General features: G+C 40.0%; 1 protein-coding gene across 8 annotated transcripts in view; it reads left to right on the top strand.

Moving 5' to 3' along the window:
• Window positions 1–2,100: 2,100 nt before the first annotated feature.
• The window catches only part of LOC127420519 (band 4.1-like protein 1), a 97,204-nt gene continuing 74,336 nt past the window's right edge, over window positions 2,101–24,968 (top strand). For all 8 annotated transcript variants that reach the window (XM_051662876.1, XM_051662880.1, XM_051662879.1 and 5 more), the window contains exon 1: window positions 2,101–2,312. The gene's annotated coding sequence lies outside the window, so the exon portion shown is untranslated. The remainder of the gene's footprint in view (window positions 2,313–24,968) is intronic.

Here is a 24,968-nt window from a genome sequence, read left to right as displayed (position 1 = left end):
TACTTGCCAAAGGGGGTGTTAATAAATACTGACCATGCAGGGTGCCTAAACTTTTGCTTTGGGCCCTTTTCCTTTTTTGTTTTTTTTTAAACTGTAAAAGATGGAAATAAAAAAGTAAAATTGCTTAAAATATTAAAGAAATGTGTCATCTTTAACTTAATGCCTTTTGGAAATCAGGCCATCTTTTGCTCGCTTAGCTATTCACAGCAACACAAATTTTGATCAGGGGTGCCCAAACTTTTGCATGCCACTGTATAAAGATGACTGCCTGAAGAAAATAATCAAATTTCCTCAGTCATTTATGATATGGGGTTGCATGCATGTCAGGTAAAGGACCAGGGATGATGGCAATCATTGCCTCAACAGTCAATGCACAGGTGTACATTGAAACATTGGACACTTTTCTCATTCCATCATTAGAAAATAGATTTGGTGATGATGAAGTCATTTTTCAGGATAATAATGCATCTTGCCACAGAGCAAAGAGTGTTAAAGCTTTTCTTCAGGAAAGGCATATCAACTCAATGACATGGCCAGCAAACAGTTCGGATCTCAATCCGATTGAAAATTTATGGTGGAAATTGAAAAAATTGGTCCATGGCAAGGCTCCATCCTGCAAAGCTGATCTGTCGACCACTATTCGAGAAAGTTGGAACCAGCTTGATGGAGAATATTGTTTTTCATTAGTGAAGTCCATGCCTCAAAGAATTCAGGCCGTCATAAAAGCCAGAAGAGGAGCAACAAAGTACTAATTGTGATTTTCTTGTTGATGATTTCATAATTTTTTCCTTAACATTGAGTGATTCCATAATTTTTTCCTCTAATTGATCTGGAAAAAATATGCCATTAATTAAAATAATATATGGTTGTGATTACCATAGAGTACATGTGTAATTGACGGTTTGTATGTTTTTGTTGTTAATGAATTGTTTTTGTGTTACAAAATGCGTGTTTTGATGGTCTGTTCATGCTTAATTGAATAATAAAAATTCAATAGAGCCATGACATCAATTTGCATGCGAACCCGGAAGGCTAATTCTCCATGAGTTCCCTCTGGATTTTCCTATGGATTTTTATAATAGGGTGTTTCAATTTATGAGTACAATTAGGTCTGTGGTAAACAGTTGTTCCACAACTTAAATTACACACAGTCATACCTCAAACATGATTTATGTTTTTTTTTTTTTGTTAAAGAGTTGCTAGATTTTCACTATAAATTCTCCTCCCTGCCCAGTAGGTGGCGATATGCACGAAGAATGGGAATTGTCAAAAACAAAAGAAAAAGAAAGTGAAAGTGGAGATTTATAGTAAAAAAGGATTTAAATATTGATCTGATTCAATATTTATAGCTTCTGAAGACATGGATTTAACCACTGGAGTCTTTATGGATTACTTTTATGCTGCATTTGTGTGCATTTTGGACCTACAAAGTACTGGTCACCATTCACTTGTATTGTATGGACCAACAGAGCTGAAATACTCTTCTGAAAATCTTCGTTTGTGTTCTGCAGAAGAAATAAAGTCGTACACATCTGGGGTGGCATAAGGGTGAATAAATGATGAGAGATTTTTCATTTTTGGTTGAACTATCCCTTTAAAAATGTGCTTCATGTGGTAACATCTGAATTAAAATCTTATTTATGAACACTGAATCAACCTAAATACATTACACTAACAAACTACTTTTAAGGGTTAGATCACGTAGAAATAGCTCCTTAAATTGACAATTGGAAGTTAGCACTTTTTACAGTCTATTCTATTCTATTCTATTCTATTCTATTCAATTCTGATCTATTCTATTCTGCTCTATTCTATGTAGTAGCTTGTTCTCATAGCAGTTTTTTTTAACCCTCTATTTCTCACAACATACACAATAATATATGCACACGTCTATCTGTCAGTGGTTCACAGAATCTGATAAACGTGTGCATGAGTAAAATGAATGAATTAAGCCTGGTCTCATTTTTTGTAATGTAGTCTATAGAGTATTTGAAAGGAAACAAAAATGCAATAGTGCCTTTAGGCGGATCTGTGATGATGACATCGGTGCATGTTCAGTTTAAAGCTCCCTCTCAGTGTATTCCAGCGCGCATACGCCCCCTAACCGCCTCTCCTCCTCTCCTCTCCTCTCATCCATCCATCCGAGAGCTGTTCTTACCCCTCCGTCAGCTGCTCTGCTCATTTATCCTTTCGCACAGTCTCCATCCTCCTTTGACGGAGAAAAGCAGCAGAAGGGCGGCGGAAATCGCTGGCGCGAGACCTAAATGGTCAGCGTTTGGACGGAAATCCGAGCGTCAAACCTGGAGAGACAGGTAGGGCTCTTTGTTGGGTTGATGACATCCTGTGTATGCTCACTATTCATCAACTGTCCGCTGTAAATAGGCTGAATGTGTAATCTCAGCGTTTAAATCGAAGACTCAGCCTATGTCCTCACGGTGAGGTGGAAATCTTGCGTTATTCTGTATTATGACGTTTTGTGCAGCAGGCCGGAGTTTTAACAAGGGTTTGTTTTTGTCCTTTGTCATGTGGTTGTTTTATAAACAGCACATTTTGGTTTATTATAGTAAAAATGTGAATTCCGTTGTTTCTGCTGCGTTATGCTAAATAATACCTGTAAATGATCAATCGTGCAAGTAGACTAACGTTTTGCACAGAGATCACCATTGAGGCGACAGCGCTTATATTCAACCCTTATCCACGTGAGTAGACTTAAATAAAGGAAGTCGTTCATTCAGATATTGGCCTAAAGATATTGCAACTCTTCCCATTCAAACTGTGAATAACTAAATAACTATTTTATGTTATTTCATCACGTGCATTATAACGTTTCAATTTGCGGTTTAAACATAAAAGTGCAGCTGCTGTACAATTCAAAATAGCTTTTTGACGAGTGAGATGCAACTGAGGATTTAGTTAACAGGCGGATGCTGCCATTGATTAATGAAAAGAGGGTGTGGCACCGGGGGCAGTTGCGCGCGCTTCGCGTGGCGGGAGAAGCCAATTAACTGAAAGATGCTCAGAGCGCATGAGTAACAGAGCAGGGACACACTTAGAGAAATGTATATATCGAATTGTTGATTCATTTGTGTTGTTTGTTGAGTGTCTTGTGTGTGTAATGCAACAGCACCCGTTTTGTGTGTGGAAAATGTATACTTTGCTTGAAGCTGCTCAGGTCAGTCAAGGTGGAAAAGTCCAGTAACTTTTCAGGCTTCATGAAACAACTGGAAATATAAGGGATTTAAAAAAAAAATATATGTTTGAAAAGTCACGGAAATGAATGAAATCTTAAGTCATGATATTTCTATTATGAATGTATTTTTTTCCCCTAGTTATGTTCTGTTCTAAAATATTTTATAAATATTGCCATTGCTTGCAAGCCGTATGATATCTAATTTATGAGTGAATTTGACTGATAAAAAAAAAAAAAAGATCCTTATCCAGTTATGACAAATAACTGGAAAGGTCATTTAAAAGTCACAGATATTCATTGGTCAATGAATGACGTGACCTGATATTTTGAAAACCACAGTGGTCATGTTTTAGTGTAGCATAATAAAATAGTAGCACACAAATTTAGAAGAATAATAACTTATCTTTGATAGTGATGAATGGACATTTTGTCTAAGCATAGAAGTGCATTGGTCTGGATGTCCAAATCTCATATGTGAATTGTAGTATTGTGTCCAGATGAAAGTTATTAACATGAAGAACACCAAAAGAACACCATTATGACATTTTCAATGTAACGTTAAGGGATTTTTTGTGCTTGTTTTAGCATCTGCCAGACAAGAAGTGTGATTATTTAAAAAAAAGAAATAGCACGCCTCTCTTCTTAACAAGCCACCTATAACATTGAGGTATCATTCATATTCAAATGGTTCGCACGAGTTACGCTTAAATGTTTTGTGCTAAGTATGGGCAATAGTAGACTAATTGTGATGTGTTCGTGAGCAAACACCACCAATAAGCTTTAAACCAACAGTTTAATTTCTGACAAGGCTGTAGCAATACAAAGTGGCAAACATTAAATGGTGCAGTTTATCAAAAGAAAAAAATTATGTTGTTTACTGCTTGCAAGCTTTTACTGTCGCACAGTGTTTCGACTAATTGCGCACAGCATGCTATTAATGGTATACTGTTAAGAGATATAATATCTAACTGGCCTCCTACACACGGCTCAAACATGCTCTCAGCATTCCTACTGCATATAACATCTCATGAGTTTACCTGTTGACAATAGGCTAACATGTGATACATTTATGTTGCAACAATGTTGCAAAGTTTAAATTCAATTTAATTGAGGTTTACAGATAACCAGACTACAATGCATATTTTTGGTAGAAATTAAATCATAAGTCTTAAAAAACCCATAAAAAAAGACATTTATAAATTAACGGAAATTTTTAAAGCTGAAATGTTTAATTTCTGCACCACTAGCATTACCAAATGGAAGAGCAAAACTAATCAGTTTTCTAACAGATCCCAGAAAAATCCCCTCGTCTTCCACTGGTTGTACAAAAAGATAGTCCTGCCCCAGAATCACACCTTTGGTTGAGTCAATAGCTGCATTTCCAATATCGGGCCAAACGAGGGCCAGCTAGTGTGTACCAGTGCCAGTTGCGTTCACACCGTCACTTCAGGGGCTTCATCGTGCCTCCTCAGGGCTTCCTCGGGGCCATCGGCCAAGTACCTTTGGCCCACCGATTACCCTCGGGCCAAAGAAGACCAACTGGGGAATGAGGCGGGGTCAGTGTCAAAGGCGGAGTGTCGCTGAGTCAGGTCAGAGGTTTCAGCACCGAGATACTAATTTCCCAATCTTTCATATCTAGCTACCAGCTTACCTCAACAGATCAGTGGAGAATTGTCAGTACTGGTCAGTAGATGAAATCAGGGCTCTGAATATTTGAGCTGATGAAAATGTGCAACATTAGATTGATGGCACCTGCCGAAACGAAGACGTGTTTAAGTATATTGTGTATCCAGCACACAACGGTACAGGTTCGGGAAAAATACAAAAAAATTGCGGACAAAGTACAAATCATTTTGAGGGCTAGCTAGTCTCCAGAGTCTGTTACCTCAGCTTAAGTTTCCTTCTTGCTTGTGAAATGGGCAGGGTGTGTGACACTGGCACCAGGGTGGCGTATTAAGGGCAGTTTTAGGGCAATGCTGCGGGGCTAATTGGCCCGAAGGTGGGAATGCAGATCGGTTTTGGTCTCACGGCTGGAAGTCCGAGGCTACTGGCCCGGCTGATCAGTTTATAGCCATGGCTTGCGCTGGCCTCAATAGTGGAAAAGCGAGTAATGTTGCTGGGTCAGGCTGGATGGGCCACTCAAACAAACAGAGGAATTATTTGATAATGCCACAGAGCCACAGTGTTACACTCTTAAGGAAATCAACCTACAAATGGCTAACTTATAGTTGGCTCTGCATATTAAAATGGGACATAAGAAAGTATTATAAGATCGAAAACATTACCGAGATCAGCTTTAAATCATATGTCAGACACCATTTTTCTTCTTTAACCAATCACCGAACCACGCACACAGGATTGTTGGATATCTTAGGCAGTGAAGAAAATGCAAACATTGGGTTTGGACATGCCTTGATGCCTTCCTACATCTGTATAATGTATGAGAAGGCAGCATTCGTCAGGTTTTGGACACAGCCTTACTCTTAGATAAATATCTTTCTACTGTATCTCAGTAATATAAAAAGTTCCACACTATGCACTATGACATAACCGTCTTCATAATTTAATAAAACCTCTTGATTTGTGCCTTTTTTCTCCCTAGGCACAAACCAGATAAGATCCATCCTCTCTGCCCCATTAGCTTGCATCTGTGTGCTCTTATTGCCTCCTGGGCTGAGTGACAAAAACCCCTCTCTCTTCCTCTCCACCCTCTCGCAAGGCTGGTAGAATGGAAATTACTCTTCATTCAGGTTTTAAAAAGTGTCCCATTTGCTGTATGTGTTCGCCAAGGGGAGGACAGCTTGGATAGAGGAGAGTGGCCGTGTGATTGGGTCAGGGCTAGAAAGGTGTTTTGATGTTTACTCTGCCTAACAGATGGAGGGATCCCTCCCATGGGAGCTTATTTGCCGATATATGTGTGTGTTGTATTATGAAGTTCTGTCTTGACAGATCAGAAGAATGTAAATTATTCAGAAGGCAGTTAAGATTTGTGGTCTTGAGGGTGACAGCACGACTCGGCTTGATTGCAGTGAGTCAGCACAATTTTCTCTTGCCGCTTCATCAGACCCCCTTTCACATTCATTGGCTTCACTGACATCTTTTAAATGGACACCAGGCAGAAAATAAAGGGGGAGGCGGTGATGTCTTGCAGGAGGCACTGACACCTTGGAGCTAAAAGCAGCTTTACTTACCTCTAAATAAAATTTGCCATTGTCTTGCCCTTTTGATTTCTCTGTAAGACACTTTTATACTTAAATCAATTGCTTTGCTGTTTTAACATGGATATGTAGAGCCGCAGACATCTCACATATCACTGGGTCATTAGACAGGGTGTGCTTTTGTTGTATCGCTATGCTCCTCTTCTCCCTGTATAATTAGCAGTGCTTGCTAAGGAAAGGTTCTTATGTCTAACCTTAAGTATTTTTTCTTTTTTTGTAATGAAAGTTTTTTATTAATCCTTACAATAATAAAGAAAAGCAAAAACATATATAAACTCAGCAAAAAAAGAAATTTCCCTTTTTCAGGACACTGTATTTTAAAGATAATTTTGTAAAAATCCAAATAACTTTACAGATCTTTATTGTAAAGGGTTTAAACAATGTTTTCCATGCTTGTTCAATGAACCATAAACAATTAATGAACATGCACCTGTGGAACGGTCATTAAGACTAACAGCTAATAGATGGTAGGCAATTAAGGTCACAGTTATAAAAACTTAAAACAAACCTTTCTACTGACTCTGACACCAAAAGAAGGATGCCCAGGGTCCCTGCTCATCTGCGTGAATGTGCCTTTGGCATGCTGCATGGAGGTACTGTATGAGGACTGCAGATGTGGCCAGGGCAATTAATTGCAATGTCCGTACTGTGAGGTGCCTAAGTCAGCACTACAGGGAGACAGGAAGGACAGCTGATTGTCCTCACAGTGGCAGACCATGTGTAACAACACCTGCACAGGATCGGTACATCCGAATATCACACCTGAGGGACAGGTACAGGATGGCAACAACAACTGCCCGAGTTACACCAGGAATGCACAATCCCTTCATCAGTGCTCAGACTGTCCGCAATAGGCTGAGAGAGGCTGGACTGGGGGCTTGTAGGCCTGTTGTAAGGCAGGTCCTTACCAGACATCACTGGCAACAAGGTCACCTATGGGCACAAACCCACCTTCGCTGGAACAGACAGGATTGGCAAAAAGTGCTCTTCATTGACGAGTTGCGGTTTTGTCTCACCAGGGGTGATGGTCGGACTCGTGTTTATCGTCGAAGGAATGAGCATTACACCGAGGCCTGTACTCTGGAGCAGGATCGATTTGGAGGAGGAGGGTCCGTCATGGTCTGGGGCGGTGTGTCACAGCATCATCGGACTGAACTTGTTGTCATTGCAGGAAGACATCCTCCTCCCTCATCTAGTACCCTTCCTGCAGGCTCATCCTGACATGACCCTCCAGCATGACAGTGCCACCAGCCATACTGCTCGTTCTGTGCATGATTTCCTGCAAGACAGGAATGTCAGTGTTCTGCTATGGCCAGCGAAGAGCTCGGATCTCAATCCCATTAAGCACGTCTGGGACCTGTTGGATCAGAGGGTGAGGGCTAGGGCCATTCCCCCCAGAAATGTCCGGGAACTTGCAAGTGCCTTGGTGGAAGAGTGGGGTAAAATCTCACAGCAAGAACTGGCAAATCTAGTGCAGTCCATGAGGAGGAGATGCACTGCAGTACTTAATGCAGCTGGTGGCCACAACATATACTGACTGTTACTTTTGATTTTGACCCCCACTTTGTTCAGGGACACATTATTCCATTTCTGTTAGTCACATGTCTGTGAAACTTGTTCAGTTTATGTCTTAGTTGTTGAATCTTTTTATGTTCATAGAAATATTTACACATGTTAAATTTTCTGAAAATAAAAGCAGTTGAAAGTGAGAGGACGTTTCTTTTTTTGCTGAATTTATATATACATTCAACATTTAAACCCCACAACCACCCCACCCCAACCCCCAACAAACATCCCCGTGGTCACACATGAGTAAAAACACACACAAAAAAGCAAACAAACACACACACACACACACCCACCCACACACACACACACACACACACACAAAAATTATAATCATACTCAATTAAAACTATACTACTCTCTCCACGCCCCACCCCGAGAGCCCTCCAAAAACTCGAAATAGTTGCCCCATTTCTTAACAAACAAATCCAAGTTACCCTGTCTTCCAAATGACACCTCTTGCCACCCTCCCCATCTCCATGCACCACTCCCGAAATGGGGGCACACCAGCTGACCTCCAAACCTCAAAATAATCTGCCTGGCGATCATCACACTGGTCAGAACCCAATTCTCTATGTGACTGTTCCCCACATCGATGACCTCCCCATCGCCCAAAACACAGAGTCTGGGGCAAAACGAAACCCGAGTGCCCAACACGTCACACACAAAAATCTGAAACTTCAACCAGAATTCCTGTATCTCAATACACCACCAAAAAACATGGGCCGTGTCTCTATCATCCGATTGGCGTCGCCAGCAGGTGGGTGTGTCTTTAAGACCAAGCCTGTACAATCTAAACGGGGTCCAATAAAATCTATGTAAAATCTTGAATTGCATAAGGCGCACCCTTGCATCTCTAGATGCAAACCTTAAGTATTAAACTTCGGTTTGCAACTTGTCCCACAGCATTTGTGCTACATGCATGAATGATACAACATATCATGTGGTTTATTGGCTGTGCTTTGATTTTTCAGTAGTGATTTGATTTACAATTTTGACTGGCAGATGAAGACTTAAGGCCTATGCACATTAGGAATGTGCCAGGATAGTCGATAGTCATTTAGTCAAGTCAAAGCAAGATGCTGACCCAAAGTGCTTTACAAATCAGTCAAATAAATAAACAATGACAGAATTATATACATAAAAAAAAAGAAATAATAATAAATAAATAGATACAATTAAAAACTGCATCAAGTATTTACCTAATTTAACCTATTAAAAAGTCCTATTCAAATGCTACAGAATATAAATATGTTTTCAAAGAGGATTTAAAAATGGCTATTGAAGAAGCTGACTTCACATGGTAAGGGAGACTATTCCAGAGTTTAGGACATACTTCAGAGAAGGTACGATCACCCTAGATCTATAGCGACAATGAGGAACCCTCAAAAGAAGTTGATGAGAAGACCTGAGTGCTCTGGTGGGGAAGTAAGGGACGAGAAGGTCACTGATGTATTTGGACGCAAGACCAGATAGTGCCTTGTAAACATAAAGCAGAATTTTTAAATCGGTCATGAATTTTATGGGAAGCCAGTGTAGAGACACTAATACAGGGGTAATGTGATCCCTCTTTCCTGACCCTGTCAAAAGTCTAGCTGCTGCATTTTGAACCAGCTGTAGGTGGGATAACGCAGTTTGAGGGAGGCCAATGTACAATGACCTTGATGAAATTAGTGAGTGGATCACAATTTCCAGGTCTTTGCTGGAAAGAAAATTTTGACTTTAGCGATAGATCTCAGGTGGAAAAAGCTACCCTTGACAATGGCACTAATTTACTTATTAAAAATTAATGATGAATCTAAAATCACTCCAAGACTTCTTACATGATCTTGTACATTCGACGACAGAGGACCTAACTGGGCAGCCAGGCCAGGTAAGGAGGACATGGAGGGACCTAAAATCAGAACTTCAGTTTTGGTTTCATTTAATTGTAAAAAATTGTTTGCCAGCCAATGTTTAATATCTTCGAAGCAATTTAGGATATTATCAAATGAACACTTCTTGTCTAAGCTCACTGGTAAGTAAAATTTGGAATCGTCAGCGTAACAGTGATAGGATATGCTGTACTTCTGGAAAATAGAGCTCAGAGGAAGCAAATACAAGGAAAATAATAAGGGTCCTAAAATTGACCCTTGAGGGATGCCACATGATAAATGAGCGGATGTAGAAGAGAAATTCCCTACATTTACAGAAAATTTCCTATCTTTTAGATAGGAGGCAAACCACTGGAGAGCCATACCCTGGATGCCAACCCTACACGAGACGATTGAGAAGAATGTTATGGTCGATAGTGTCGAACGCGGTACTAAGAACTAATAAGACTAAGACAACATGTAAGCCTGAATCCATGGAGAGAAAAATATCATTAGTAAGACTGAAATGTGTCTAAAAAGTCAAATGTATTTAGATAGGAGTAAAGCTGCAAATAGACAACTCACTCCAAGATCTTGGAAATAAAAGGCAATTTAGAGATTGGCCTAAAATTTTTGCATCCATTTACAGCTTTACTTTTAAAGTCACAGAGAATATACAACAGGCAGAGGTCAGTATTCAAAATATACAGTAACGTAGGCAAATCCAATAATTGTGGTCAAAAAACAGGCAGAGGGTCGAGGCAGGCAGAAAACAATCACAAAGGGTATATCCAGGAACAGATCAAAGTCAAAAGGCAGACAGAAGTTCAAACACAGGAAGACTAATATGGAGAAACGCTCAGAAATGTTAGCCGGGGCAAAAACAAGACTTCACACTGAACCCAGTGTTTGCGGTGCTTAAATAGTCCATGAAATAAAGTACAAGTGTGTAGTAATCAGTCCCGCTGAGGATGATGGGAATTGTGAGAAACAGTTAATACTCGGGTGACGGCGCTCTCTGATGGTTATCGAGAGGGAGTGTTCATAACAGTATTAGTGGTTGAACAAATTTTGAAGGTACAATAGCACCTTTAATATGTTTGATTTGGTGAGTAAAAAAAGTTAAAAAATTAATCACAGGTCTCTTGAGTAGCATCCAAAAAAGCATCTCTCATAGGGTTTAAGACAGAATTTAACAACAGACTAGTTGTTTGGTGGTGTCGACAACTAACATTAATAGTTTTTAGTGGTGGTGGTTTTAATGAGAGACGTAATTCTCAAATTAATGGAGAGGCGCAACTTCTTAGAGAGCGTTTTTGCGTGATGATATCTTGTTGTGCGTAACAGTGAATATTAAAATCCTCTGCAAGAAGTTTCGTCATTGTAATGCTTTAGGTTTAGTCTTTTTATGCACTCTTGTTACAGCAAAGTGCTGCATCAACAAGACATTTCAAGACGATCACTGTCAGACATTATATCCTCTGCTGTGAGTAATGTTCCTGTATTTGTGAGGTGCAGTTCTGCGCTTTTGAGTGTGCAGCGAGGATCGCCCTGAAGCACTCCGGTTACACTGAAGCATGTCATTCTGCATTCATCAAGTTTTGTGCTGTTCTGAATTGGATCCTTTCTTATTTCTTACTGTTCTTACATTAATAGTTTTGTACAATAAGATGTTAAAGTAATTTAGTCTATTTATTTGTTGAATATCCATTAGTTTCCATGTTGAAGTGCTGCACTTCCGTCTGATCGGGGTCACGTGAACATAACGGAGCCTAATTATTATTCTTAACACCTGCTACTCGACTAGTCATTCAAACAACCGACCGACTATTCGATTATGACATTTTATAGTTTTGCACATCCCTAATCACACCAAATCCGATATGAATTTGCGAGACTAACTGCTGACAAAAGGTCTCTTCACACCAAGGTCGAGACATTGAAGAAAATTAACTCCCGAACAATAGGTGGCACTTTACGAAAAGCAATTTTATTCCAGTACACTAGAGGCCTGTTGCACCAAGCTGGTTTCAGTAGCTACTAGGGGTGTAATGGTTCATATTTCTCATGGTTCAGTTTTACATTTACATTTATGCATTTGGCAGACGCTTTTATCCAAAGCGACTTACAGTGTACTTATTTACAGGGACAACACCCCCGGAGCAACCAAAGTTAAGTGCCTTGCTCAAGGACACAATGGTGGTGGCTGTGGGGATTGAACCAGCAACCTTCTGATTACCAGTTATGTGCTTTAGCCCACTACGCCACAGTTTGTATCACGATTCTAGAATGGTCTCTAGAATTTACTCCGAATGGTGCCAAAAACAAAAAACATCCAGTGAGCGGCAGTTCTGTGGACGGAAATGCCTTGTTGATGAGAGAGGTCAACAGAGAATGGCCAGACTGGTAACTCAGATAACCACTTATGTTTATTTGAGATATTGGGGAACCTTTTATCTTTTATCATTAAAAATGTATTATTATGTTTCTTTGCATTTCCTTACATACTGTACCTGTATGCAGTTACATGTATCTTAAAATGTTGACTTGATCAAAATTCTTAATCAAAATTATTTATTATTATTTTATAATGTAAAGTGTTGTTGAAGAACACCATGGAGGAAAGGGAGAGAAACAGAATATGTTTATCTATATGCCATTTACACATTTCCACAGTACTAAAAAATTAAATGCTTTATAATGATAATAATGTTTTAAATCACTGTAAATTTAAAACAGAAAGTTTCAAGAGCCAAGGCTTGTAGACATACAGTTTGTCATCATACAAAACATACAATGTCTCATCACCTACCCTTATCTTTTGATTGCCAAGCTATTTTTTTAATGTCTTGCTCTTCAGGACCAAGCTTGTGTGATGGTCAATTTGTCTTGAATTTGCAGTAGAAACGACACGCTGTTACACACACATTCATCGATAGTGCTAGTCATGTTCGTGATTTGTCACACTGCTGGCGCCACTGGCGTAGAATTGGGGGAGACGGGGGGCACCCCCCCTCCCCCCAATCATGCATCTGTCCTTATTTATATATTTGTATCAATGAGATACCTTGCAGTTGTGTAGCTGTGAGTCTGTCATACTGAGACAAAAAAAAATTAAGTACCCCCTCCATTGTACGAGTTGGTATTGCCCAACTAGACGGCGGTGTCACATGGTACCTGTTACTTTTCTCAGCACTGACCAGGATACATGAACTCACAGTCGTTTATTATTACTGGATGAGGATTTTTAAATAAGGTTTTACAGATAATGCTGAGGTGGATTTCCATTCACAGGTATAAATCCTTGCAATTATCTGTTTTTATTAAAAATAACTATCCAGTGTAAAATGTCTTAAAATTTATATAAAGCGTTCTTAAATTTAAATGTGAATGCATGGAGGACTCGGTTTTCAGAGCATCAAGCGCCCATGATTAAAAATATCACATTTAACCGAAAGAAATTAAACTCCACAGTTAAAAACCATGAAATGCTTTATTTACACATGGCAAAAATATTATATGTAATGTATAAATATATAATATAAAAGAGTTTTCATAAGATTTTGTAAGCCTAAATGGGAAAACTCTTGTGCCTGTGTAGGTACTAGTGCTGTTGCTATGGTTACGGATGGTGGCTGCGTGGTGCTTTAATGGCCATGTGCCGCGAACTGAACGTGAACTTTCAATTCACGTGAAACTGAAGCTTAACCACAAGAATTCCAAAATATAACAGAGGAATTCGACATACCAGACTCATATCCATCAATGAAGTGACTTAAATCGGCTGTTTGGCAGCATTTAAATGACTGACTGAATACGATGGATGTAAAACAAGCAGACAGACGTCCTAGAAAGACACACATTCTACAAATGGGACAGGATGCTCCACTAATCATGCAACAACAAACTAGTACGTTTAATATTTTTAGCTGTGGTGATTTTAAAGTGATAAATTAAAGATGGCACTTTTTGTAATGTTTAAGCGTGCTGACGGCGTGTGGGGCATTTGCGTGCTATCAGCGAGTAAACTTTGAAAAGTTGTGTCTAAAACGTCCTCATTATTTAAAGCATTGCTTACATTTACAATTACATTTACATTTATTCATTTGGCATACACTTTTATCCAAAGCGACTTACAAAAGAGGAAAACATAAGCAAATCATCTTAGGAGACAGTGGTATGAAAAGTGCTGTATTACAAAGTTTCATTAGCATCATAATAGTATTCAAAACTGAATAAAGTAAACAGGAAAAACATTTTTATTTGTTTTTTAATGACCGATTAAGTGCTCATGGAAAAGATGTGTTTTTAGTCATTTTTTGAAGACAGAGAGTGAGTCAACTTCACGGATGGAGTTGGGAAGGTCGTTCCACCAATGTAGTACGATGAAGCTGAAAGTCCGGGAAAGTGTTTTGGTGCCTCTTTGTGTTGGTACAACAAGGCGACATTCCTTAGCCGACCGCAGGCTTCTAGTGGGTGCGTAGCTCTGCATAAATGATTTTAGGTATGCTGGAGCAGACCCAGTGACTGTTCTGTATGCCAGCATCAGGGCCTTGAATTTGATACGTGCATCAACCGGCAGCCAGTGGAGAGAGACAAGGAGTGGTGTAACATGCGCTCTCTTTGGTTCATTAAAGACCAGACGTGCTGCTGCATTCTGGATCATTTGCAGGGGTCTAATTGCACTTGCAGGGAGGCCTGCAATGAGAGTGTTACAGTAGTCCAATCTAGTTATTACAAGTGACTGGACAAGCAGTTGTGTGGCATGTTCAGAGAGGAAGGGTCTTATCTTCCTGATATTGTAGAGTGTAAATCTTAGAGTGAATTTGCTTCTGTACAAATTCACCACATTCAACAATAAATTTCAATTTTAATCATGATCTGACTTTAAATTGCCTGCTGTAAACAATGTTCCCATTATTATGCACTGTGTCGCTGTCCCCTTCGGCATATCGCTGCCCCCTTCGGCATATCGCGGCACTGTTTTGTGGCCCGTTCTACATAACGCGGCGGCCCATTTCAGCTTACCGCGGCCCATTCGGCCTGTTTTGCGGCTGGCCCACCGGCCCACCCGGTTCTCCAGATGGCCAAACCGCCCCCTGATCGGCCCCAAAAGTGCGTCGGCCCACCGGGAAAATGCCCGGTATGCCGGATTACCAATCCAGCCCTGCACACCCACAATAATCTTACATTTACCCACTTTTGAAGCACTCTGTTTACACTTAAGCACATCACTGAGCTCGGGATGTGCATAAGCGGTGTTGTGCCCTAGATTGGAGCATCTCTTTTTACTTCCTTTTGTGTGTGTGTGTGTATTTATCAGGTTTCTTATTATTGGGCTTCCCTTAGCGTCCACATATCCCCCAGAAATACGTCCACTTAGATATTTAGACAATTGTTATATGATATGCATTTTTTGCATCAGTGCTGTTGCATAGTAAGAACTGCGCAAATAATCGTAAAACCGGTTAAACGCGTTTTATCTCAGACGATAATCTAACCATCAAAAACTCACACTGTGGCATCCTGTATTCAGCAATAAGGAAGCGGGAAGAGGGATGGCAGTCCAGGTAAATCAAGCTTTAATGGTTTTTCTCAGTCTAATAAACTGTCTTTGGGTTTTCAGCTTCACAGCAGGGCATCTACTTTAGCTTTAGTCATAAGAGACAACATAACTCCTAAATATTTAAGTTCAGCAACTTTGCAGCGTTTAGCTTCACGGAATGTCAGGTCTGTGTGGGACTCTCTCTCCCTCACTGGCATTCTCGGCGTCTTTTCCAAGCCCATCTCCGTTGTCACTGTAATGAGACACAGGTTTTACGCATCATTAATCACCAGGTGATGGCCCTTACCACTTCCTCTCTCCCCAGTGACAGACGCATGACCATGTCCCGCTCCACACATCCCTACATTGAATATATTTTTTTATTTATCTGTGCATTCATTTGAACTGTTATTATGCATTGTGTAATGTGTAACAATGAAACATTACAACACTTCCCAAACCAACCACACAACCACCTAGCACCACCTTAGCAACCACCCAGAACACCCTAGCAACCACACAGCAATATGCTAAAAATCACTAAAAACACTTTAGCATCCAAAAAGCCCATGCAACCATAGACATCTACACATAGATACCTTATTAGCAGCTGTTTCTATAGACCGTGATAGGTGGGACCTTATCTTACTTTTTTTTTAATTACATTTCTCCCAGTTGGTGCAATTGTGTTTAAGAACACTATTTATTGTACTCTAATGTATGGAGAAAATATTAAATTTAGTGGTATACATGATGTATAAACTACACCATATGATGCATTTGAAAGTAAAGAAATAGTATCATTTTAAATGAACAATGAGGAAGGATTGTTTGTAAAGCTAGGCTATAATATGGTTGGTTTTATTGCTCATTAACTTTTTATCATGAGTTGTCAATCATGCACGCAAGATATCAACACTCAGCATACAAAAGTCAACGATGGTGACAATTAACAAACACTGTAGATAAAAAAAAATACAGATGATCATTGTGATTCTACAACACAGCACTGCTACATTACAGTAATTTATTGGTCCTGTTCACTGTGAAGTCACAGTATACAGTTGTCTTTTATTTGTAATAAATTGTAGAAATACTGCTGTAAAATATATTATTACAGTCATGCAACTAGTAGCCAGGAATTTACTGTAAACTCACACAAACTCACATTTTTTACATTGTAGGTCAAGAGCCATCCGTCAACACATGAATATAAATTGACAGATACGGTCTGCAAAAGTCTAGTCTTTTCCAGCCAACTTTCAGATTATCTGATTTTCCAGAAACATTGGGCAATATTTTAGATGATATAAAAAAATCCTGACTTTATTTCTAAAACAGTTTTTTCCCCCATAGCAAACTGCAAATATAGTCCTCTACAAATGAATATATCATGGCAAATATGCTGAAAATTAGCACCCAGTCGGTCAGTTTATTACATGATGAACTGTTTCCACACTAAAGCAGTTTATGCAGCAGTCTGAGCTTCTTCTCATTCACTTACATTCAAACAGCTCTCCGTGTTGACCGTTCCAAGATGGCGCTGCGGTTTACGTATCCAAACCACCTGAATGAGGCATCTATGTATGTACAGTATATCTATGCATGCAACCACCCACAACACACTAGCATTGTGGTGATGAGTTTTGCACAGAAAAAATGTGTCTGTTTTCTATAGAAAATTTTTAAAAATCACATTGGAAGCTTTTTTTTTTTTAATTAATATTATTTTAAACTAAAAAGTTTTGGTGTAGTATTTATTGTTAATGAGTCAAGTTGATCAAGACACATTCTCATGTTCAGACAGAGATGGAAAAGTATGCCTCGTTTGATGTGTCTCAGTGCTGACAGGTGTGTTTTAATGTTTCTTTCATTTTACACAATCCTCAGTTGGAAAACAGAAACGCTCATTTGCATAACCCTAATGAGCCTGTCTGCCTACACTCTCATTACCAAGTACATTTGATCTCATAGTCTCATACTTCTCAACCATGGCTTAGATTCAGACTGTTGAGTTGGTGAGGTAAGTGGGAAGAATGTCTTCAGAAGTGAATGAGGGTGGCCAAAAGAAAGGCTCAGTCATTTGTGAATTGAGTTGGCTACTTTGACTGCCATTTTAAGAAATTAGTTTAATCAGTAAATGAGCATTTTGTTACTCCAGGCATTCTGCCATTGCGCCTTGCCGGGCCTGACACAGGCTAATCTACGAGCTTTTCATTGTGCAAATCATACAGTTGTTGCTTTGGTCTCATATTTGATATCACAAACAGACTGCTACGTGTAGGCCTGCAGTTAATGTTATTTCAAATTTTCACTACTTTAAAATCATAATATTTTCAAATTCCACAGTAAGTTGTAGTACTGTCAGCTTTGAAATTATTTCCTGTATGGCTATTTCAGGGGTTCCCCCAATGCATCACCATTAAAATAATTTAAACAAATATATGTTTAATATACTAGACAACTATTAATGAGCTACTGGTAGGTTGATTTCTCTGAAAAGTATAAACACAGTGGGTTTGTGCTATCAAAATATTGCATCCCAACCAGCCTGAGACAGTAACATTGGCTCAGCCAATGGCATGAGTTTGGGACTGGACTATCTGCTTCCCTGACCAATGGAAGACATGGGGAGTGTTCAAGAAACCTGTTTGAAAACAGTCATTATTTCCGTAATTCCTTTTGATGGCACTAGTGGTGCAGAAATCTTTTAAGACTCTTTAAGAGTTTTATGGCTTTATGTCCATGTTTATTATCTTAGAGGCCATCCATACTCCTAAATGTCAACAAAATTCACTTTTAGCAGATATACATAAATATTTATCGTTTTTCTCTTCCAGGAAAACAAACCAAAAAATATTGATGACTCATCTTGCACTTCACAGACTTTTGTCCAATCAAATGCTCTCTAGAATAGGAATGTCCTTCCCCCTACAATAAAGTAACAAATAATTTTTCATGCAGACGAAACTAAAGCCTATTGGTTATTTAAAAAACTGACAAGCCCTGTGATATGCCCCGCCCAAACCAATTTAAATAGGAAATATGTCAATACAGGGCAAAAAAACTGCATTTGTCAAGAGATTTCAAGGAGTATTTAAACATCTTCTGTGGCAATAAGCAGCCAAGAAATGCTGCACCATTGTTTATGGCCTTACATTCATATTGCTAATATGATTTCCTCTGAGTCACAAACTGATTAAGGCGCTAACAATGCTAATTTCCGAAACTCAGTTTACTTCATTGCAAGACCTAAAAAATAAAAAAAAGTGAACTACACTCTGATGTCAACCGACAAAAGAATGTCCACTAGATGAATTCTTATTTTTTTAAAAAATTATTTTTCTTATTTGACTGCCACTTTCTCCATTGACAGTTCCTTTTTTGTATCACCTTGGCAACAGAATTTTACAAAGTGCACCTCTCTTTGTTGGAGATCTCTTTACCTTGTTGCCTCAATGCTGCATAGCTTTTTTGTTGTCATTTTCCTGTCTTTAGACGGATTCATAAAGCATGACTCAATTAATGTGCCAAATTTAACATCAGTCACTGTGTCACATTGGATGTTCTAAAGTACCGTAGCTTTGGAAGAGTGATGAAAATAATAGTGGTAGTACAAACTTTTGTCCGTGGAATACATACTTGCTTCCTTGGGGATGAAGACACTGTGCAAAATTAATCAACCTACATAGCCCTTAGGCAATAGTGTTTTCCTCCAGTAGCATCAGTAATTGGTGATATGTCTAAATGATATGACAACATTTTCACCATCTAGTTATTTCTGTCCTTATCTGTTTGTGAATGCTATAGAGAGGCACATTTCATTAGAAATTTATAAAATGTCCTTGAAAGACAATCTATTATTTCTAATTCAATATGCAGTTATCTGCATGCCCTTGAAATGCTCAGTGATGCTTGTTGGCCCATTCTTAAAGGATGATGTCAGCATTTGTGGATTCTTAATTTTTCCCTGTGGAATTTGCAAAGAGTCTACGGCACTGTTACTGAACTGGTGGGTCGCGACCCGAAAATAGCAGGTCTGTTCTGAAAGGTTTGAGGATGGAAGTAAAAAACAATGCTAAATGTAAAAAGTAAAATGCAACTATCCATGCATCCAGTCTAAATTTATGGTATTTGTGCGCACATTTTTCGTTCACTTGTCACTGCTTCGAACATGCACAGATTATGTTACATGGATAGGGTCTCATGACAAGTCGTAATAATAGTAAAAGACTGTGAAATTATAAGAAATCTGGCTTGTACAAAAACATAGGACAATTACTCCCAAAACAATGTTATTACGATTTACCCTAAATTTAACCCCTTACCAAAACCCAACCTATGATTTTAATAGGAAAATCACAGTTGTGTACCACAGAAGAAACAGAAACATTAGGTTTTAAATGAGCATTCTTACGATTTTTCTGAAGTATAACCCCTAACCCAAACTCCAAGCCTAAACATAACCATAAAGTGTAATCCTTACCCAAACACTAATAGGAAAATACATTTTGTGTACCACAGAAGAAACAAAAGGTTACTGAAATACATCAATCATTTGTATATGGAATGAGTAACCTTGCTTATAGACGTTTCCTTTCTTAAAGTAATATTCCAGGTTCAATATAAATTAAGCTCAACTGACAACATTTGTTTCATAATGTTGATTACCACAAAAATAATTGTAACTTTTCCCTCCTTTTCTTTTATAAAAGCAAAAATCAAGGATACAGAGGCACTTACAATGGAAGTGAATGGGGCCAATTTCTGGAGGGTTTAAAGGCAGAAATATGAAGCTTATAATTTTATAAAAGCACATTAATCCTTCTGTTAAAAAATTGTGTATTATTTGAGCTGTTAAGTTTATATAATAGTTTTTAAGGTTCATAGCGTTACATTGACATGACAACGAAGTTGTAAAATTGGATAACTTTACACAGAAAAGGTTAGTAAGTGATTTTATCACACTAAAATCATGTTTACACACATATTATTTATGTCTTGTGGCTATACTTTTGAAATAGTAGGTAACGTTTACAGATTGGCCCCCATTCACTTCTGTCGTAAGTGCCTCAATGTAACATAGATTTGTGCTTTTCTTTAAAAAAAAAAAAAAGGAGGGACAAGTTAAATTCAATTTTTGTGGTAATCAACATTATGCAACAAATTATATTGATTGAGCTTAAATTGTATTGAAACTGAAAAGGCTAGCTTGTGTGGATTTGATGCCTGTATTGTATCAATTTAAAATTCTGTTTGTTGATTGGTTGGTCTCTATGGGAATAACCATATCGTATGAGCCATGTCGTACGATATCTTACAATGACTATTATTACGTAATGACAAATTATTACGAGTTTTCAAAAGACTATGTTGGACAGACTTTAATCCTTCGAAACCATGAACAAAACAATGCAACGTTAGAGAAAATATGACTCAGACTACATTAAACTCAAGTTAAATACAGGTTCACTTGCAATGAGGCAACATTGCAACGAGAATTCAAGAGACATTTAGAACCAAACTCTCAAACTATAAAGACAATATAACACCTCAAAGTCAATTTTCCTATTTAGCCTATGTCACATTGATAATTTAGCATATTGTTCAGCCTGTGTAGTTTATGGGAATATTAGTACATTTCAGTGTTTGACTTTACCAAGATGTTTTGCTTAATTTTGTACCATAAACAATTTCGGCACTGAATTGGGTTGCCACTTGATGTCCAATATAAAATCTGGGTTCTGAAGCAAAACCAGTTGAGAACCAGTGAGCTACAGTGTGGATAAAGGCCCATGTTGTAACACAATAAAGGCTGTTTTACAGAATTTTTTCTGGGATGGCCTTTCACAAACTCGATATTCCTTTGGATATGATATAAGATGTTTGTTCACACTTTCACTGCACTGCATTTTTATCACAACCAAGCAATAAAAAGCCTCTCTGGTTTGAGGTTTTATACTCTCACAAAGAACCTTACATGCTTGGCAAGTTTTTAAATGTAATTCCTTTTGCTACATAGTACGCCTTTCAGAGACTCAGGCAACATCCCCTGAATTGATTTGAATGGGCTTTATCTTAAAACGCTGACAGAAAAGTCTCATTCTTGGGACAAGGACGTTTTTTGAGCTGGACTCCACCCTGCTCCATTGCATTAGCCAAATTTCAGTCAGGGTAGACTGATGGATTGAAGGTAAACAGCGTTAATATGAATGCTCCAATTAATTTGAGAGGGGCTGTGTATGATATGCATGCTAACTAGGAAGTGGGAAATATATCACCAGTTTTCTTTTCTTTCTTGTTTTGCTCCTCTCTCTGCCTGTTTCTGGTCTCAGAGACTAATTGCGCAGCTGACGTCATCACTTTCTTTTCTTCACCACCATTTGAGGACTCATTGGCTTGGGGCTGCATATGAAAGTGGGGTTGATGGTTTTTTGCACATGAGCGGCTATGTTATGTTATTTGTTTATTGAAGAATGTTCTATGCAGTATGTGTTTATGGAAGTGGTTTCAACAGATTGTTAAAAAGGTACTGTACAAGTGCATATTGGAAAACTGAACTGTCAAATCCTTATTTTATCGATCTATCTATCTATCTATCTATCTATGTCTATCTATCTATCTATCTATCTATCTATCTATCTATCTATCTGCTTTAACTATAAAAATGAAAAGTATGCTTTCCACAAGATTATTATACACCACATAAACTCACTTTTCTTTTTACTGTGGAATGCTTTCATGTGTTAAACAAGGAGGTTTTTGTGCCTTGTGAAAGGACACCACAGTGAATGGCTGATATGGTGACAGCTCTTTCAAAAAGTACTTCAGCCATCATCCTGCCTCCATGTACGAGAAAAGACAGCGAGGCTTTGCATTTTCCTCATTCACATTTTATCATTCCCCTGTAATCGTTTTATCTGAACTGTTGACATGTTCTTCTTGAGTTACTAGAGCTCTTGCCCTGGGCCTTTATTCCAGGCTGGCCTGTGTTATGCCATAAATGATGGATTCCTTTAGCAGATTGCACTACAGATGAGCGATTGTGCTTGAAGCTACAGAGAACCGGTTGCCAAGTGTAGATCCATTTTCCAACAGCTAGGCTGCAGGGAGAATGAAGAGGAAGATACTCGTTGACAAATGGCATTGTGTGGCCGTCATTTTGTAGGAAATGATTCCCCATCATTTTGCTGGCTTTTGGGGCATTTATCTAAGCAGGCAGGCATCTTGGGCTGCACTCTAAAAACTACTGCTATAAAAGGCGTTGCGTTTGAGTGCTTTCTGAGAACATAAACAGTGTTTAAAAGATAATATTTTCAGTTTGACTTTTAATTATACTTTTGACAGTTTGCGCAGAGAGAGACCGACAGAATGAAACTGGCAAGCAACAAATGATTTCTAGCTGTTTTATGTGCAAGGAATTAAAAATAACACAAGGCACAAAGGGAACTTTGACACTGACATATATATTATTGCCCTTGCAGAAAAATGTTGCCTCTTTGTAAATAATGATGTTTTGTGCAGATTCAGACATTTGGTTCCCTATCTGTCACTCACTCGCCGTTGTGTCGATGTAGTGACACTAGGGGTCACTCTTGGGAGCCCGAAACACCTCTGGTCTTTGAAAAAAGGCCAATGAAAAGTTTGCATACCATTCCCCTGAAAATACGGGTATAAAAGGAGCTGGTATGCAACTACTCATTCAGATTTTCTCTTCAGAGCCGAACGGTCAATGCTCACTGAGCTGAATTCCCACGGCTGTTCATTCAACGCTGCTGGATCTGACGGCGCATTTCAGTGGCTTCTCCCCCCTCTGCACTGGTGCACTGCAGAGAACGCCCCTGGGCGCTTCAGCAGAAATAAAAGAGTATGTTCTAAAAAAGAGTATATTTGTCTGAAAGATCGGCACACACGGAACGTCTTTTTAAAGACACGTCTTTTTAAAGATGCCTTTCCGTTTGTGTGTTATTCCTGGTTGCGCTCGTTATCTCTCGCCTCTGACGGTCATGATCGCTGTCTTTCGTGTCTGGGCGCTGCCCACACGGAGACAGCATCCGTGGATGGGTCATGTACTCATTGTGAGAACATGTCCATGGCAACGATGCGGTCACGGCTTGACTTTGTAAGAAAGCAAGCCACCCCAGCGGCTCCCCGCCCTGTTCCTTCTACCCACGGGTATGAGGCCAACATGGCTAGCACTGGGGGTGATTTGGAGACCCCAATGGGACCACCTCCGCCGGGTATCCCCCCACGGACCTCCCATTCCCCAGCATGCTCATCTGCCCCGATCTGGCTTCCGGATGAGTCCGCCGGCTAGTCTCACGGCGAGTTCGACCTCTTATTCGGAGCCCGCGAAGGTGATGAGCTCTTGTATGGAAGAATGGTGGTGGGTTGCGGCCAATCTTTGACCTGCGAGTACTGAACCGGGCCATGCACAGACTCCAGTTCAAGATGCTGACGCAAAAACGCATTCTAGTGAGTGTCCGACATCAAGATTGTTTCGCGGCGGTAGACCTGAAGGATGCGTACTTCCATGTCTCGATTCTACCTCGACACAGACCCTTCCTGTGGTTTGTATTCGCGGGTCGGGCGTATCAGAACAAAGTCCTCCCTTTCGGCCAGTCCTTGTCCCCTCGCGTCTTCACGAAGGTCGCAGTGGCAGCCCTTGCCCTGTTAAGGGAAATGGGCATTCACATCCTCAACTATCTCGAAGACTGGCTAATCCTAGCTCACTCTCGGGATATGTTGTGTGCACACAGGGACCTGGTGCTCTCGCACCTCATCCGACTAGGGCTTCGGGTCAACTGGGGAAAGAGCAAGCTCCTCCCGGTTCAGAGCATCTCTTTTCTCGGCTTGGAGTTGGACTCAGTCTCGATGACGGCACGCCTCACGAACGAGCATGCACAGTCGGTGCTGACCTGTTTGAAGGCATTCAGACAGAAGACAGCGGTTCCACTGAAACTGTTTCAGAGGCTCCTGGGGCATATTGCATCCTCAGCGGTGGCCACTCCGCTCGGGTTGATGCATATGAGACCACTTCAGCACTGGCTCCAGACTCGAGTCCCGAGATGGGCATCACCGTCTCTTCAGCCCTTGGATCGACCTCACATTTCTACGGGCAGGCTTTCCCCTAGAGCAGGTCTCCAGGTGCCTCGTGATTACGACAGACGCCTCCATCCCCCGGTGGAGGGCCGGGAGGAGAATCTTTTGTTACCTTTTCATTTAATTTCGCCACATACCCAAGTGGCTGCGGTACCTAAGAGTTCAGCAAAAGAACTCTTGGGTACCGCAGCCACTTGTGTATGTGTTCCTTGGGTCACATACCCGGTGCGCACGACTGTCATCATGACCACCGTCCACCATTCCATTTTGGCAGGTTTGGTCTCTCCGCCCCTGCTCGCCCAGCTGTGTCACAAATCCGCCCCCGATGTGACGGTCTCCACGGGTCACGAGGACAGGCCTATTCCTCCCCCATCCCAGGCTGTTCCGGGGGTGGTCACAAGGAACCAGGTAAGTGCTTCAATGCCCCTGAACTCAGCACTGCCACAACACAGCGTGGCACCTCAGGCTCCGCCCCGCTGCGAGGCCCCACCAGC

This window comes from Myxocyprinus asiaticus, chromosome 29, assembly GCF_019703515.2.
Source record: "Myxocyprinus asiaticus isolate MX2 ecotype Aquarium Trade chromosome 29, UBuf_Myxa_2, whole genome shotgun sequence".
In the NCBI taxonomy this organism is placed as follows: Eukaryota; Metazoa; Chordata; class Actinopteri; order Cypriniformes; family Catostomidae; genus Myxocyprinus; species Myxocyprinus asiaticus.
The sequence above is the reverse complement of the archived record's forward strand: the minus strand, read 5'-3'. Positions and strand labels throughout refer to the sequence as shown.